Consider the following 17,641-nt stretch of genomic DNA (forward strand, 5'->3'; position numbering starts at 1 on the left):
CCCCCCCCCCCCCCCCCCGGCCGCACCAGAGAGGCCTCACCGCTGGCGGCCGCCGCCCACGCTCGCTCCGCCGGGCCCGGGCGCTGCGCCGCCGCAGCCGCCGTCCGGTGTCCCGGGCGGCGGGGCCCGGCCACTTCCGGTGCCGGCGGCGCCGCGGCCAACCGGCGCGAGGAGCAGGTGGCGGGCGGGCGGGCGCCGGCTCTCCTGCGCGGCTCTCGCCCTAACTCACCCCATCCTCGCCCGGCCGGCCAGACCGCTCCGCTCGCCGGGGTGTCTCAGGGCGCCCCCCGTGCCCGTGCCCGGAAGTCCTCCGGGAGTCCTAGAACGGCCCCGGGGACGCACTTCCGCCCCGCCGTAGCCGCTCTGCGCGCCCCTGGCGTCTCTGTGCGCTGGGAACCTTGCGGCTGCGCTTCTCTTTGCGTGGGCGCGGGTTGAGCGTGTGCCGTCTCGCCTCCCCTTTCCGAGACTCTTGTCAACTCGGCCGTTAGATTTAGGGCGCGCTTGTTGTCTTCTAGGAGCCGGGGCGGGGGTCTGAGGTCAGGGAAGGCTTCAGGGAGTGATGCTGGGACAGTCTCAAGCTTGAGTGTGACTTCCCTCGCGTGTTCAGGCAAAGGGAACTGTATCCTTTGGCCTCGAATACATTTGCTCTTCTCTTGCCTCAGAACTTGGGTGAATGTGAAAGACCCCCGAGGGGTATCTTCCGTCAGGGAGACCCCCCTCCCAAGGATCAGCGAGACCAGTTGTTCGGCTGCAAACAGCAAGAGGCTTTATTCAGTACAGGGGTACCCGGGGCGACAAAGCCTTTCGGAAGACTTGCGCCCTCTGGGTGGAAAGCTGGGTTTTTATAGGGTTTTAGAGCAGAAGCGCGGGTACAGAAGCGAGAAGCATGGTTACAGGGAGCTGATTGGTACATTTACATGAGACCACAATTTGAGTCAGAGTTTGGCAGGGACACCAGGATACCAGGAACTGGGTGGTCGAAACGGTCATGATGACCCCTTAACTTGGCCCGCCATATGTTGTTTTCCTTAGGACTCCTATCTCAGCTAGAACAGTCCCACAGATATCCCATGAGGGTGATTAACACAAGTTGTTTTTAGCTCAACTGGGGCAGCCTGACCACAGATATCCCAAGTGGGCGACACAGCTGGGTTTCTCAGTAATTTTCCAGTTCCCCACCTAGCCTACAGAGTTTCTCAACACAATGGTGTACCACAAAATGGCGTTAGCTATGTTTAACTTAGGGTGAGGCGGGGGGGTCTTTCAAATGTGGTAATCCTCCTGCCTCGGCCTTCCAAGTGCTGGAATGAGCAACTACGGGCGTGGGTGTGTGGTGGTGTGGGGTGGTGGTGGCGATTTTGAAGCAGCGACCTATTCTGTAGCTCAGACTGGCCTAGAATTAACTATGCATTAATAATTCGGGCTGGCCTTGAATTTGAGGGAATGCTCCAGCCTCAGCCTCCCTGGTGCTGGGCTTCGAGGCCTAAAACGATAGACCTGTGCTGTTCCGAATAAAAATGGCCCCCATAGGCCCACAGGGAGTGGCACTATGTCGTAGGTGGCCTTGGAGGAAATGTGTCACTGGGGGTGGGCTTTGAGGTCTTTTATACTCAACATCAATAAACAAAATGAAAATAACGCCTTTTTTTTTTTTTTAAGGCAGAAGGAGTAACTAGTTTTGAGTAACTAGTTCTGAGGTCAGGGCTGGGGAGATGGCTCACGGAGTGAAAGTGCCTGCCGTGCAATGGGAGGACCTGAGTTAGAATTCCCATGAGCAAGCGTGATTCCAGCCCCAACAGAGCACACACGAGCATTCCCAAAGGGAGGGATGGGGGCACAGTGGACGCCAACTTCTCTAGCTCTGTCCCTGGCAGACACAGGCTGCTCTGCCCTCCAGCTGCGCAGCCCTCCAGCTGCCCTCATCTGCCAGGTTCTGTTCTCCACGCAGCTCTCCGTGAGGACTCTTGCGGTGTGGTCTCCCTAAGCCTCGTGGTGCCTCCTGTACAGTCCAGCTTTCACTGCCACAGCTTCATCCCGCAGACTTAGGGCCTCCGCACAGGCACCACCCATCTCTCTGAAGCCATGGAGGAAGGCCCGTGACTGCTGCAATCTTCCAAAGCTAGCACCATGTGGACCACAGCCAGGTTCAGCTTCGGTGGACTGTGCCTCCCCTGAATCAAATTTGCAGCAGCTTTTGTCTCCTGTTCCTTTCTAGGAGAAGAAAAAGCCTCAGATCTTTGCCTTCCACAAGTTGACTGGAAGGAGTCTTACCCTGAGAGCCCCCTTCCCTTTGTCCCAGGCTGATCAGGCCTCCCCTTCATCTCATCATCTCTCAGCACCAGATTTGGCTGTAGCCTTAAGTTTCCTGGTACTACCCCTCCCCTTCAGATTGTACTTTTCTTAAGTTTCTTTCTGCCTCACTTGCTGTTTCTCATTGGAGGCCGTCGTAAGAGTGATTTCTAGCCACATGATAGAATCTGTAATCTGCTGCCTTGAGACCTCTGCCAAAGAAACGAGTCCTTTACCTTCCCACTTAGCCTTAGGCAAGTTCCCAGAACCTGAGCAGAAAGCAGCCATGTTATTTTTTACCAAAAATATCACAACAGTCTCTAGCTCATTTGCTTAACATTGCTCTTCACTGAACCCTCTTGAGCTGCCACGGTCTGAAAAGCTTTCAGCATTACTGTCTTCCAGGCTCCCACGAGGATGGCCCATTACCTTCTGTTCAAAACGGTCTGCTGCCTTTCTAACCCAAAGTCCCAAAGTCTTCCGCATTTCTCAAAAACAAAGCAAACGAACAAAACCGGCATGATTGGGCCTGCAATAGCCTGATCCAACTGCATACTGGAATCACCTAGTCTCATGCACCCTAGGCAGGCCTTGAACTCATAACTCTCCTGCCACTACCTCCCAATGCTGGGATTCTAAGCTGGTACCACCATGCCTGGATTCACCTGGACATCTTTAAAGGCTTCTGCTGGAATGACGAGAGGATGCTGTTCTTCCAGGCAGGTCCGTTCTGAGAGTGACGAGGGGCTGCACACGGAGGATTCATCCTCCTGCCGCCTCACTCATTTCATCTTCTCAGTAGATTGTGGCATCACTGAGAAGTCTGTAAATAAAGTTGTTTCCATTTCTTTATACATTTTGTTGTTTTCTCTTTTATTATTTTTTAAAGATTTACTATATATATATATATATATATATATATATATATATGAGTGCTCTATCTGCATGTGCACCTGCACGCCAGAAGAGGGCATCAGATCATGTTATAGATGGTTGTGAGCCACCATGTGGTTGCCAGGAATTGAACTCAGGACCTCTTGAAGAACAGCCAGTGTTCTTCACTACTGAGCCATCTCTCCAGCCCTGTTGTTTTCTCTTAACTAATAGGAAAATGTGCCATTGGACAGTGGTGGTGCACACCTGTGGTCCCAGCACTTGGGAGGTGGAGGCAGGGGGATGGCTGTGAGTGTGAGGCCAGTCTGGTCTACAGAGTAAGCCCAGGCAGCCAGGTATCAGGGTTGGATGCCAGGTATCACCAGACTGTCTCATCCTGCCGTCTGCCCAAGTACTGGCATGGAGACTTTTTATTAATATACAAACTTGGCCCTGGCTTAGGCTTGCTCCCAGCTCATATGACTTAAATTGACCTGTTTATTCTAGTCTACCTTCTGCCACATGGCTCATTACCGCTCTGTGGTACCGGCACCAGTTTCTTCCTCTGGCTGGTGAATCACCAGCGTCTGATTCTTTCCTGAGCTCCTATTCTGCCTGTCCTCTCCTGCTTTGCTCTAGGCCACTCAGCAATTTACTAAACCAATCAGAAGGCAACGAAGATGTTAGCAAAACAGGGAGACAGGTGATGCTTCATAAGAATAACAGCACCAAAGTCTGGCCTGTCCTCAGCTCTCTGCTCTACAGAGAGCAACGCTTATTAATACAAAGGCAACCTATACACAGTGCACAGGAGATTGTCCCAACAGCCAGGGCTACAGAAACTCTCAAAAAAAAAAAAAGAAAGAAAAGAAAAAAGAGAGAAAGGAAGGAAGAAAAATGAAAGGAAGAAAAGGAGGGAGGGAGGAAGAAAGAAAGGATTAAAAGCCAAAGTCAGGCTTTAGGGCCTGGGTTTCTAGTAATTTCTGCAGAAGTTGATCCAAGTCTGGACACAGGTTGGCTTTTGTTTCTTTTTAACTTTAAAGATGACTCTGACGCACAGCCAGGACTGAAAGTCAATAAACATTGTTCAGTTGTTCTCAGCAAAATGTGACCCCTGAACCAGCAATGTTAATGCCCCTTGGGAATTTTCTAGAAAAGCAAATTCTCAGGCCCCACCTACATGCTGAATCAGAACCTTCAGGATCAAAACACGGCCATCTGTGTGCCCTGCATGCCAAGCCCTTCAGTATTCACACCTTGCCCGCTAAAGTTTCATTTGCTCATTCCTGCTATTTGAGTTAGAAAAAATCAGGATGCATTATTTCTCCCTGGCTAGTCCCACCCACCAGCTGCTTTATTATCCGAATCAAGGTAGGAGCTGCGTGGAGCAGGCTCCTCAGGGGAAGGTGAGCACACAGTTCCTGTCTCTGTCACTGTGATGAGGACGTGGTTAAGTGGCCGAGGGCTTCTGTGCCCCAGTCTACAGACAGTATAGAAGCAGAGAGAAAACAGTGGAATGGAAAGAAGCCCCTCACCCTGGCGTCGAGTGGCCTTTCCTGATGAATGAGAGTCAAGAAAGGTCAACACAACTCAGAAAGTCAAAGTTGCCATGGAGACAGTTTCCTAAGGACACCTCAAGCAAGAAGGTTAAGAAGAACAAAAGAGCAGGAGAGATGGCTCAATGCTGCTGAGCACAAGCTGCCCTTGCAGAAGACCCGAGTTTGGTTCCCAGCACCCACATCAGTGACCTGTAACCCCAGCTCCAGGGGACTGACACCACCTCTGGCCTCTGTGGCCACTGCACACCTGTGCACAAACTCACACTCAGATACACACCTATAAAAGTGAGATTTTAGTGGGTTGGAGAGACAGCTCTGCAGACAAGAGCTTGCTACTCTTGCAGAGGACCTGGTTGGTTCCCAGCATCTGATGGTTCACAACTGTCCCCAGCTCCAGCCCCAGAGACTCCAGCAACCTCGCTGGCCTCTCTAGGCGATGCACAAACAGGGTATTCTTAACAAACACACAAGCAAAACACGAATACACAATTAAGAAATAGGGGCTGGAGAGGCATCTCAGCAGTCAATAGCACTGGTTGCTTTTCCAGAGGTCCTGGGGTTCGATTCCCGGGGCCCAAAGCACAACCCAGAGCCATCCCTCCGTTACTCCAGTTCCAGGGGATCCAACAGCTTCTTCTGGCCTCTTCAGGCACAGGGCACACATGTGGCACTAACATTCAGGCAAAACACCCACACACATAAAATTAAATAGTGTGAACATAAAAACCAGATAACAAAGGCTTATTTGGGGCCATAATGTTTGATAGTTTGAGTTTACTGAATTCAGCACTCCTTTCATTCCTAAATCTAATCAATACACCTCATAAAACCTCCTTCACTTACAGTAGGAAATTCTTTAAGAAAACAAATGAACCAGAGCATATATTTTACCTAACCCTTAAAATATTTATTTTTACTGTTGTCAGATTCTGTGTATGTGAGCATATGTGTCTGTATGTGCATGCACACGTGAGCACAGTGCCTGTGGGGGGGCAGAGCTGGAGCTGGAGCTACAGCACCTAGTTCTTAAACTTTACTTAAATCTTGTAAGCTTTGCTTAATGGTTAAGCCTTATTTGCCAGGAGTGGTGGTGCACGGCTTTAATTCCAGCACTCGGGAGATAGAGGTAGGAGGATGGCTTGAGTTTGAGGCTAGCCTGGTCTACACAGGAGCTCCAGGACAGGGCTACCCCTCTTTGCACATTATGCCCTTGGCAGAGTGTGGCTGCGGAAGCCGAGGGAGCAGAGCTGTGGCTGTGACGACTCCTGTGCGCGGCTCTCCCTTGAGAAGCCTCAGGGCTGAGCACTGTCCGTTGCCATCATAGCCACTTCCATCACTGTGATAAGACACCACGGCCAAACGCATCGTGGGGAGGACAGTTTACGTGGCTCACTCATCTCAAGGGCAGGCCGCAGTGAAGGAAGTCAGCGCAGGAAGCCAGAGGCTTGTGGACTCACCTACACAACCCAGGACTCCCGGGTGGGCCGGCCGGCACCACCCACAGTGAGCTGGGTCCTCCTATACCAATCACCAACCAAGAAGCTGCCCCCACACCTGCCTACAGGCCGGCGGAGGCGGTCTCTCAACTGAAGTTTCCTCCCAGTTCAGAAGTCACATTGGCTGTCACATCGACAGAGACAGTACCTGATCACGTCTGAACAGAAGGCCTTCCCTTCCTTTTACACTGCATCTTCTGGCTGCTGACGTCACAGGCCTGGCTGAACCCAAGGGACACGACGGGGGGGAGGGGGAGGGACACCGCAGGCTGTTGTCTCCTTGCCACTGCTGACACTAACAGACTCAGGGCTTCCAGCAAAGTGAATTTATAAGTAAGCGTGAGCAGTTTTGCTTTTGAAAAAATATAAAACCATAGAAAATGTTGAGCACGCTTCTGGATTCTCAGAGGACAGGTACAAAAAAAAGTCACTGCTTTGCTCTTCCCTTCCCTGCTTACTTGTGAAATGTGTGGGATTCGGACTGAAGGCCTGGCTGCCTGTCTTGGTTTTCAGAGCAGAGCCACGCAGCCTGGCGGAGAGCGCCTGGTCCCGCCAGCAGCCGACAGTGCAGTTAGAGCTGTGGGACGCCACACCGGCCCCCTCCTCTGATTAGTTCACAACTGATTCCCAGTTAGGGCTGTTCTTATCTTCAGTCGTGTGTGGGCCCCTCCCCAGAGCTCCCGAACTGCTGGTATTTCCGTCAGTGGCCCTGGGGCAGGTCTGGACGCCCTCGAGGCTCTGGTTGTTTGCCACCTCTTCTCCCACAGGCAGGTATGCGGCACAGCCAGGAGATGATGTAACAGAAGGATTAGGCAGCGCTCCCCTGCTGCCAGCTGCCCTCCTGCTCCACTACCTGTATGCTGTCCCCAAGCTCCAACTTCCTCCTGTCAGCAATGCTGACCTCAGATTGTCCTCCACTCCAAGGTCATGTGGTGTGAACCTGCCTGAGGGGACGAGAGCATCTCCTGAGGGCAGATAGCAGCCAGGCTATCTCCTTCAGGCAGCTCCCCTTCAGCACCCCTCGATGTAATTTTTCTCCCAGAATCCTCAGGGGCACCAGCAGGGTTGGATCCTAACTCGTGGAATTTGCACACTGAAGCAAGTGAAGGCGCTGAGTCAGGCTGGACCCGGCCTTTGGCGCCCAGCCCCCACCTCCAGCTGTGAAGATGTAAAGAATGAAACCAAAAGGCAGTTTCTTCTCCAGGTTAACACCAGGGACAGCAGAGAGACAGTTCTGCAGAGAGGCCCTCGCCCAGCGGGAAGGGATGTTTGTTGCCACACACTGCGCCAAGGCTCACAGGGCCAGGCCAGCTGCTGGGAGCTGGCCCAGCTAGGACCAGCGTTCCTTCTCTTTATTCCAAATGCAGGCGCCCTGGGGGTGAGGCCCTCATCACACTGGCCTGACAGATGACCAGTTCACAACACTACGCCTCAGCCAACTCTACCAAGTCAAAGGTCTGGGACGGGGCGGGTAGTGGTGCTTTTCTCTTTCACTAGTGCTTATTTTTAAGTTTTAATTTGTTCTTGTATGTATGTTTCGAGAGCGTGTATGTTAGTGCGTGTGCCATGTGCGGGCAGTGGGGCATCAGAGCCCACGGAACTGGAGTTACAGACCGTTCTGGGCTCCCTTGTGGGGTTAGAGAACTGGCTTGACTTGGGAAGAGGTAGGGGCGGGTTGTCCAGGAGAGGAGACAGGGGAGGAGGAGGAGAACCGAGGGAGAGAAGGAGGGCGCCCGTGGCAGACACTCAGCTCCTTCCAGGCTGTGTGTGATGGCAGTTCCCACCCCAGCTTGCTGCTCCCGAGGGGGACAGACTTCCGGGAGGTAAAGGCAGGGGTTTGAAGAAGGGGGGCTGAGGGAGGCTGTGAGGAAGGTTATCTGGGATGGAAACAGAAAACAATCCTGAGAGGATGGTGCCCCTCGTCGGGCGCCAGGGGGCGCTGGAGGACTGTGATGGCGAATCAGCGTGGCTGGACGGTTAAAGAGGGGCGTTTCTCTACCTGAGGCAGCTGCCGGTTCCTGCACACAGAAAATGTTTTTGTCAAGGGCTTAGCATATGGATGAATGTGTAAAACTCAGTGTATAAGCTAGGCGAAGTGGAACTTCTGCTTCCTGTTCCTCAGGAGGGTCGCTGGAGTCCAGGAGTTCAAGCCCAGCCTCGGCAACACCTCAGCTGTAAGGATGGTGCCGGCAGCGTACAGAAGACCTTGCCGCCGCCTGGATTGTTTTTAAGCAGTGTTAGGGAGTGAACCCAGCGCCTGTGCGTGCTAGGCAAGCAGGCTAGTCCAACCTTGAAGCGTTTCTCTACCCACAGACACGCTAAAGCTCAAGTAGTCGGGTTGTGTGTTTTAACGGTGTGTGTGTGTGTGTGTGTGTGTGTGTGTGTGTGTGTGTGTGTGTTGCTGGTAATAAATCCAACCCTAACTAACATTCCAAACATGACAGACCATCCTGCCAGCAAACAGTTGTGGCCCCAGGGCAGTAGGGCCAGGATCTTTGACAGGCGCAGTGAAGAGACAGTTTCCAGAGGCTGGAGGGATGACTGGGGGCTAGAGTGCTTGCCCCCCGGCAGAGCCCCAAATTCAGCCCCCAGCATACACACAGCATACACACTGCCTGGAACTCCCGCTCCAGGAGACCCAAGCCCTTTTCTGGCCTCCCCGGGCACTGAACACACATGGCGTGGACACATGCAGCTGGGCACAAAAATATACACCTTAAATGCATAGATATTCTTAAGAGAGCATGATGCCCATAGAATCCACAGGACACAATGATACCTTGGCACACACAGCTTCCAACAGTCGTGTCCCCACACCAAAATGCACAGAGCCTGAGGACCAAGCGTGAGGCCTTGCTGGCCCCAAGCCTGTTAGCACCTCACCCCCGCACCAAACCTGGCCGGGGCAGCAAGGGCAGCCAGTGAGAATGAACAGCTGCTCCCCGGATAGGCATCTGAACAAACCAATGTTCTGTGAGCACTTCTTTGCAAGGTCTTCACACAGATGTTTGGTTATTTTTTTTTCATTAGTTTATTCATTTTACACCCCCCTCCCTCCTCTCCTCCTGGTCCTGCCCTTCCCCCTTCCCATCCCCTCCCCCTAGTCTACAGAGAGGGGAGCCCTCCTCCCTTACCACCTGACCCCAGGCTATCAAATGTTTAATTAAGTCACTGTGTTCTGTCTTGCTACTTATTCTGATTTTCAAGGATTGCTTTTTTTCTCAAACAGGAGGAAAATGTATCTGAAGTCAGCAGAAAACAGAAAGCAGGCCTATGAGCCGAGTGTGGCCACGTGACTTGTGGAACAAGGATGAGACAACCGCTTCAGGGAGTTTCCTGGACAGAAGGCCAGGGCCTTCCTTTACTTCCCGCCAGAAGGCGGCCGTGAAACAGGGGATCTGTGCTGGCCTGAAGGCGGGGCCTGTCCTGAGGGGATGGCAGAGGGGAAGCCGGCAGCATACACACACTTCCTGGGAAGCAGGCCTCTCCACCTGCAGCTTCTGAGAGAAAAGGAAACCTTACCACTGTCACTTTGGGTTTCCGCTCCATGCCAAACACAGCCAAACTGCCACAGTGTTCTAAGAACTCCCATATAGCTTTTAAAAATACTTCTGTAGAGCCAGGTGAAGAGGCACAGCCCTGTAATATGGAGGAGACAGAATGAGGTGTTCAAGGTCACCCTCATCTCTACGTGGAGGCTGAGGCCAGCCGGCACTTCATAAGGTCTTGTCTCCAAAATAAGCCCAAAAACAGTTTGTAGAAACAATATGGATGAAAAGAATTGAAGATTAAATAGGGAAGAGACTGCTACATATAAAAGCAACTTTTAAACTTTTAATTTAGCATTATTTTACTTTTTGAGACAAAGCTTCACCATGTGGAGCTGGAGAGATGGCTCAGTGGTTAAGAGCACTGGCTGCTCTTCAAGAGGACCTGAGTTCAATTCCCAGCACCCACATGGCAGCTCACAACTGTCTCTAGCTCCTGTTCCAGGGACTCCAATAGCCTCATATGAACATAAATACAGGCAAAACACTACCAATGTACATAAAATAAAAATAAATAAACTATTAAAAAAAAGTTTCACCAGCTGGGCTCATTAGCACACGCCTGTAATCCCAGCACTTGGGGAGGCAGAGGCAGGCAGATCTCTGTGAGTTCCAGGCCAGCCTGGTCTACAAAGCAAGTCCAGGAGAGCCAAAGCTAAGACAAAACAAAACAAAGTCTCGCCTTGTGGCCTTGGCTAGTCTGGACCTCACTAAGCGAAGTGGCTGGCCCCCAACTCATAGAGACACGCCTCCCTGTGTCTCCTGAGTGCTGGATCGGAGGGGCCTGTGCCACCAGGCCCAGCCAGGTGCAACGACAACTTTTAACTTGGAATACTGGGTGGAGCACAGACGGCGGAAGGAGAAGGCCAGCAAGCCAGCGCAGCAGGTGAACCACTGCCGCAGGCCCAGGCACCCGAGCTACGCTCCAGAACCCGCTGTGGCTCCAGAAGTCATCCTGTGACTTCCGAGCACAGGCCCCGGCCGCACACGTGCGCCTGGCACACATACTGTATACGCAGTGAGAGAAGGGAAGGGAGAAACACGAGTGGGAAAATGCACATTTTGGGTTTTGAGAGGTTTCTGCCTTGGCCCCCTGTGCTGCGCCATGATGCCCACCTACTCACAGGTCCTTTCCCTGTTTCATTTCGTTTTAGGGGAGGGTCATGGTTAGCCACGTGGGCATGGAAAGTTCAAGAAATGAACTTCACTCTCTAGATTTGTCAAAAATGAACTAGTAGAGCCTGCTCCCCATCCCTGGTCCTATTCAAACAGCCATTTATGACATAGCACACGGCTTTCATAAGTCTTTATCAGGAACACAAAATCCCTCTTATCAGGCAGAGTGTAAAAGGCTTAGGGGTGAGCTCCCAGGAACCAACCAGCGGCAAGCTCTGAAGACCTTTGAGCGCGGCAGCCCAGACATGCGAGGAAACCCTCAAGTAGCCCATAAACTGAGTCGAGGCCTCCGGGGCCCAAGAGTATCTTCCTGACACCCGGGCACTCTGTCAGCGAGTGAATGCACAGGCCTGAAGCCAGAGCTGTGCCTTGCAGTGTTTCCCTGTGTGGACAATGACTAAGCCAGGCCCTGAAGCTCCCCCCTCCTGGCCTCCTTCCCACGGTCCCCAAATCCCCAAGCAGCGGAGGCAGTTCCCAATGCCCCTTCCAAGCAGCTCAGGGCTGGGGTGTCTGTCCTGGCCAGGACTGGGCAAGGCACAGCTGAGAACACAACTTTCGGGGGTCCTCCCTCTCAGAGCCACTCTCCTGCCTCACCCCAGCGCCCACTGTGCTCTGTCCTGGAAGGGTGTCCTGAGTTTTGTGCATGCTGAGAGGGAATGGGGAGGTGTGAGGTCACAGGGGCTTTAGAACGGAGCCGAGTGCTAACGCAGGCGCAGAGATGTGTCTGTACAAAGCCACCTAACACGTTTCACCCCAAAGGGCAGGGAGCTCCTTCCGCTTCCGAACCCCGGGAAATGATGAAAATGGGCCCCTTGCCTCAGTTTCCCTGTGACACCAGGGCTGGACTGTTCCAGAACAGGGATACAAGAAGCCATCCTAAGAATTTCACTCACTGATTTTCTATCTGATATGAGGTGTGTGTGTAACTGTGTAATAGTGTGTGTGTATGTGTGTGTACTGAGAATTTCGGTTTCCTTTAAAACCGGTTATGCTGTGTGAATGCTGTTTTAATCCCAGGTGTGGGGCACGGGGAGGCTTCAGGTCGTCCACAGCCGCTGACTCTGGTTTGTCTCTCGTGCTCTGGAGGGGTTGTGATTCTGTCAGCTGCAGGAGGTTTCAGCTTGGAATTCTGGGAACTCCTGAGAGGGTGTAGATGTGCCAGAGCCCTGGGAGGGCTGCTCCTGGCTCCTGCTGCTCTCGCTGTTCTTGTTCGCTGGTTGGAGGCACTCAAGCTGCTCTCAGGAGGAAGCAGTTTAAACAGATCCAGCCCCTTTCCCTCCAACCTCCTCTCTTCTCCTCTACCTAGTGTTGGGGGGTTGGAAGGGACTGGGGTGGAGAAGGGTGTAGATATAGGAACCTAATAAAGAAGCCAAAAGTTACGGTTACATTTGTGTGTGGGCGTGTGGGGTGGGGTGTGCGTAAGCGTGTGTGTGTGTGTGTGTGTGTGTGTGTGTGTGTGTGTGTGGTATGTGAAGGTGTCCGCAGAGCATCAGACTCCCTGGAGCTGTGAGTCACCTGACTTTGGAGCTGGGTCCCGGTCCTCCGGAAGCGCAGGTTCTCCTGCGCACAGCTCCCTCTCACACAGCAAGCTCTGCACACACCTTTGATTCGCTAGAATTTACATCGTTCATATGCACATACGGCAAAGCACCTTCTCTACAGGGTTCGGCTGCGGCGCCCTCACGCCCATCAGTTCCAACACTCTTCTCTGAACTTGTGTTCTCACAGCTTGGCCTAGGCCCACCGGCGTTTCCGTGAGCGCATGTGAACAGTTTCCTAACAACACGGATTCTCTGGGGCGGAACAAAGTGTGGGCTACAGTCGACACACCTCCAGCCCTCCTGACGCAGTGTTCAGCCTCCAGCTGTTGACGGGGGGGGGGGGGGGGTGAGAGCGAGGCTGAAAGGCTCCCGCTGTGGGTGCGTGTGCGAGCTTCTGTCCCGAGGACCCCGAGGCGGAACAAGACTGCCACGGCTGCCCCTGTCCTACCTGCACAGCGGCTCCCACGTGTGTTCACTGAAGACAATCACTACAGACCCCACACTGCCTTGGGCTCCCCCAGGTCCCCCCAGTGTGAGCCCTCTAGTGTGCAACACGTGCAAGCCTCCCTAGAGTCGTTTCCACACTTGTTCCACTTCACCGGTGCGATTCCGACACCATTCGAAACCGACACCTGAAGTGCTCCACTTTCTTCACAGTCAACTAAGTTCAACGAGATCTAAGGGCCCAAAATTCCCATTATAAGTTTTTTGTTTTCTTTTTTTCTGAGACAGGGTCTCGCTGCGTAACTCAAGCTGGTTGAGACTTTAGCAGACCAGGCTGGCCTCGAACCCACAGAGATCTGCCTGCTCCCGCCTCGACTGCTGGGATCACAGGCGTGCGCAGCCACGGCTGGCCCCCAGTATTCCTCTTAAGAGAAGAATGCTTACTTTGCTCCATGCTTTGAGGTGGTCTGTCACGGCTGGGAAGAGATGGCAGCCGAGGCGGTCCCCGCTGTGGTGGGCAGGACAGGTGAGCCCCTCCACTCACGTTTCTAACACACAGTGGCGTGGACGTGCCAGAAGGGAAGGATGCAGGCACCGCAGGGGACGGCCTGTCAACCCGATGAGGCCTGGCACGGCAACCCAGAGCCTGTGGCTTCTTGTCTGGCCGCTGGCGGCACCTGTTCAACTGTTGTGTATCGTTTTTCTCTCCTCTGCCCCTGGGAGCTAGGGAGCGCTGCATCAGTCATTTGCAACACTGTGTTTCCCCGCTCCCGCCACCCAGCCTCTGCTCCACATGTAGTCCAAACCTCCGGGACTGTGAGGCAGACAAACCTTCGTTTTGTAAGTTCCTTTGGTCATGGTGTTTTACCACCATAATACAGGCCGGAAGGGCGAATCCCCGGAACCGGAGTTAAAGATGGCCGTAAGCCTCCAGGTGGGCGACAGGAATCAAACTCACCTTCTCCAGAAGAGCGGCCTGTGCTCTTAGCTGCTGAGCCATCTCTCCAGCCCTCTAAAAATAATTTTAACAGAGAGGGGGCTGGAGAGAGAGATGGCTCAGCAGCTAAGAGCATGGACAGTTCCTCCTGAGCTCAGATCCCGGCTCCCACTCCGGAACCAGCTTCTGGCCTCTGAAGGCACGCGCACAGACACATAGATAAAAACAGAACAAAGCGGGGGTGTGGGGGGGAGGTGTCACACCTTTAATCCCAGCTCTCGGGAGGCAGAGGCAGACAGATCTCTGAGTTCGAGGCCAGCCTGTTCTATAGAGCGAGTCCAGGACAGCCAAGGCTACACACAGAAACAGAACAACAAAAACCCAGCCAGTGGATTGACAGGATACTTGGGTTTTCCCTGTCTCAGCTGAGTGTCCAGCCGGAGACCTGACCCGCGGTGGGGAAGACGCTCTGGCCTCCCTTGCTCTGTGGTTTCCTTGACAGACATGCGCAGTGGAGGTGCACTGTGCTCACGTGGCTCACGGTAGCAACCACGTTGTTTCGCTTTCAGAGCGCACCTTTGAATGCTGGCCCAGGGACACCCCTGGGCTGCCAGGAGGAGGGCGGGGGCGGGTCACTGGGAAAGAACGGCGCCGTCTTTCTTAGAAGCCATAGCTGTGGCGATGTCCTAGCACCCAAGCGAGAGAGCTGGTGCCAGGACTGTCGTGTAGCAGGCTTCGCTGTGACCGCCGGCCTGGTGCCTGCTTCCGCTTCCGGTCATCTGCACACGGACCAGCAGAACCAGAGACTCACTGAGCCAACCAAAATGTTCGACAAATGCTTTTCTCTTCATTGCAGTCGATAAATGGTGTCACGTTAGTGTTTTCTTTTTAAAATTGTGTGTGTGCACAAAGCCCACGCAGAGGACAGAGGACAGCGTGAAAGAGCTCCTTTACTTCTTCCGCCGTGTGGGTCCCGAGTACCTTTCCCCGCTGAGGCACCCGGCTCGCCCCGACTTGCCTTTCTTTGGTCACCTGTCAGGGAGAGCCCGTCCCTGTGTCTCTCGGGCACTGTATTTCCGAGAACTCTTTATGGAGTAAACCTCCTTCCCTGAGCACACACACAGCCTGGCTGCGCTGTGACCTTCACCACAGTCACACTCCTGGGATGAGCCCCGGACTTTGTCTTCCATCTTATCTGTCCCTACCGGAAGGCCCTTCGCCAAGACTGTTTTTGCAGGAGCAGGGTGTGGGGTGAAGGCTGTCGGCCCCTTGAACAGAAACTGCAGTCCAGGATTTGATTTAATTTCCCTAGTCCAATACATAATATCAAGAAATAGTGATTTATTTCAATACAAACACTTAGGTGGGAGGTCTCAGGATGGAAGGAGGGGTGTGGAGGAAGAGGAACGGGAAAGAAAGGAGCAAGGACTCTTTAGGGGTCTTTGTGGGAGCCCGGTGCCTCTGTGAACCTAAACTGGAGCCAGAACTGAATGTGAAACTCCAGAATGAGGCTGGACTTTGCTCTGAGCCTTGGCCTTGAACCAACACGGCCTGAGAACCTGGCCAGAGAGAGTGCTGGGCACCTCCCAAGCTTAGATAAGAGACAGCTTGATGGAGCTTGGCTAGTGGGCCCACGCTCAGGAGCTCTGAGAGGGAGAGCGAAGGCTTTAGCACAGGCCTCAAGGCCCTGCTGACTCAGCTGTTCTGGAGGATACATGGCTTTGCCCTTCCTTTTCACTCGTTATTTTGAGGTACAGGGACTGAAGTTAGAACATTTGCCTAGCGTGTATGAAGTCCCATCACTGAGCTATGTCCTCCGCCCTCTTCTTACTTTAAAAAGGGAAGAGACTTATTTAATTACAGGGGAGCCAGTGGGTGCCAGACTCAACAGAGCCCCTGGAGCTGACGGTTCAGGCAGCTGTGAGCCACACACCCGCAGCGGGACCTGGCCCCTGAACCCGATTCCAGAACTGGGCGTCCACTGGGCCCTCACCAACTACGGTATTTGTCAGGTGCTTTTTCCCTTGTTGTAGATAACCAACGTCATCACAGTAGTCTTCTGATTTTTTTAGTGTGTGTGTGTGTGTGTGTGTGTGTGTGCGCGCGCGCGCGTGCCACTGCACACGTATGGAGATCACAGGAGTATTTGCAGGAGCTGGTTTTCTCCTTTCAGGTGGTCCTATGGCTCTACCTCGAGCCATCAGCCTAGGCAAGAACAGCCTTCACCTGCTGAGCTATCTTGCAAGCCTCAGACGGGCTCTTATGTCACCCAGGCTGGCTTCAGACCTCGTGCAGAGCTAAGGATGAGCCTGGACTCCTCATCCTCCTGCCTCTGCCTCTCAGATGCTAAGATTACAGGTGTGAGCCATCTCCCCTCGTTTACACTGGAGACCAAACCCCGGCTCCTCAACTTTAATTTCTGAGATGATGTTTCTCACTGGACTCCACTCTGCCAATCCGGTTAGGCTGGTGTGTAAAGGCCTGGGGATTGTGTTGTCTCTGCCCCCAACACTGGAGTTACAGCTCTGTGTCTCACAGCGGGGTTCTCCCTGCGAGCTCTGGGGATTGAACTCAGATCCTCGGGCTTTCCTGTCAGTACTTTACTGGGCCACCTTCCCCACCCCCAAGATAATCCTTACCTTGTCCTGTCTCACTACCTAAAGAAAAAGATGCTGCTTTTAATGTTTATTCAATACGGTGAGTGTACATGTTTGCTCGTGAGGGCCTGAGCATGCCACGTTGGACACGCTCAGGTGTCCAGGGTCTCCAGCTGTTTGCTGCCTCGAGGTGTCTCCAGCACAGCTGGCCCACAGGCTTCTGGGGAGTTCTCCAGCACCCGCCGACAGCCCCCTGGCTCTCATTCCAGAGGTCCTGAGGACCTGAGCGCAGCCTCACACAGCAAGAGCGTCACCGAAGCTGTCGAGAGCCACCTCGGGCCATCTAGATTCTGCTGCATCCTTTGTCTGGTTCCACGTGCCCCAGAGCAGACCCGAGTGTTCTCGGAACACGAGCTACAGATACTTGTGAGCCACCTTGTGAGTGCTGGGACCCCACCCTGGTCCCTGCAAGAGCCCTGAACTGCCGAGTCACGCTCTGCTCCCTTGGCCCCTGTTGAGGCCAGCGCTTTTCCACCTAGGCTGGCTTCGCATTCACCGAGTGTTCTGGGCTTTTGAATTTGCAGCAATTCTTCCACTTTAGTCTCTTATCGAGTAAGCCCGAGCCACCACACGTAGCTCAGAAACGCTCCTTTGGTGCCTTCTCAAAGATTCAGTGATTTCCAGCGCCACAAAGTGAGAGCAGTCTAAGCTGCCAGTCCCTGCCGCTCACTGACTGCTCCCACGCAGGTCAGCATCTCCACGGCGAGCACTGGGAACGTGGAATATGCTCCCCCTGCCCACTCTGAGGGCCTAACCGCTGGCCCTCGTCAGAACGGAAACAACGTCCTGGAAAGGAGATCGCCCCAGCCTAGGTGGTCATGGCCGGGCCGCTCCCCACACACTGGCCCACGCTGAAGGGAGGCTGCCCTCAGCAGCCAGGGAGGACACCCCTGTGCGGCTGTTCACGCCCCCAGAGGGGAGCCCTGCACACACAGAGACCTCTGCCTTGGTCTACCTTCTTGCGGTGGGTGGGAGGTGGCTACTGCAGAGACTCAGGTCCGAGGATTCTCTCTCTGTGCTGCCAGCCTACAGCGCCCCTACCGGGGCTCGGGATGGGGGGCTAGGGGAAGGAAAATGGGGGGGCGACAGGTGGGGAGGGAGGTGGGCAGGTGGGGAGGGGG

At 53.8% G+C, this 17,641-nt stretch overlaps 1 protein-coding gene across 3 annotated transcripts in view; it reads right to left on the bottom strand.

Moving 5' to 3' along the window:
* Zfp3 (ZFP3 zinc finger protein) overlaps positions 1–359 on the bottom strand; it is a 42,336-nt gene extending 41,977 nt beyond the window's left edge. The window contains exon 1 of one of the 3 annotated variants that reach the window (XR_008718662.1): positions 230–359. The gene's annotated coding sequence lies outside the window, so the exon portion shown is untranslated. Of the gene's footprint in view, positions 1–40; positions 135–229 lie in introns of those variants that run through there. The other 2 variants (XM_055594187.1, XM_055594188.1) reach the window with 2 other exon arrangements.
* Positions 360–17,641: the final 17,282 nt, after the last annotated feature.

Source organism: Psammomys obesus, unplaced genomic scaffold (assembly GCF_907164565.1).
Source record: "Psammomys obesus unplaced genomic scaffold, mPsaObe1.curated_primary_1811, whole genome shotgun sequence".
Taxonomy (NCBI): domain Eukaryota; kingdom Metazoa; phylum Chordata; class Mammalia; order Rodentia; family Muridae; genus Psammomys; species Psammomys obesus.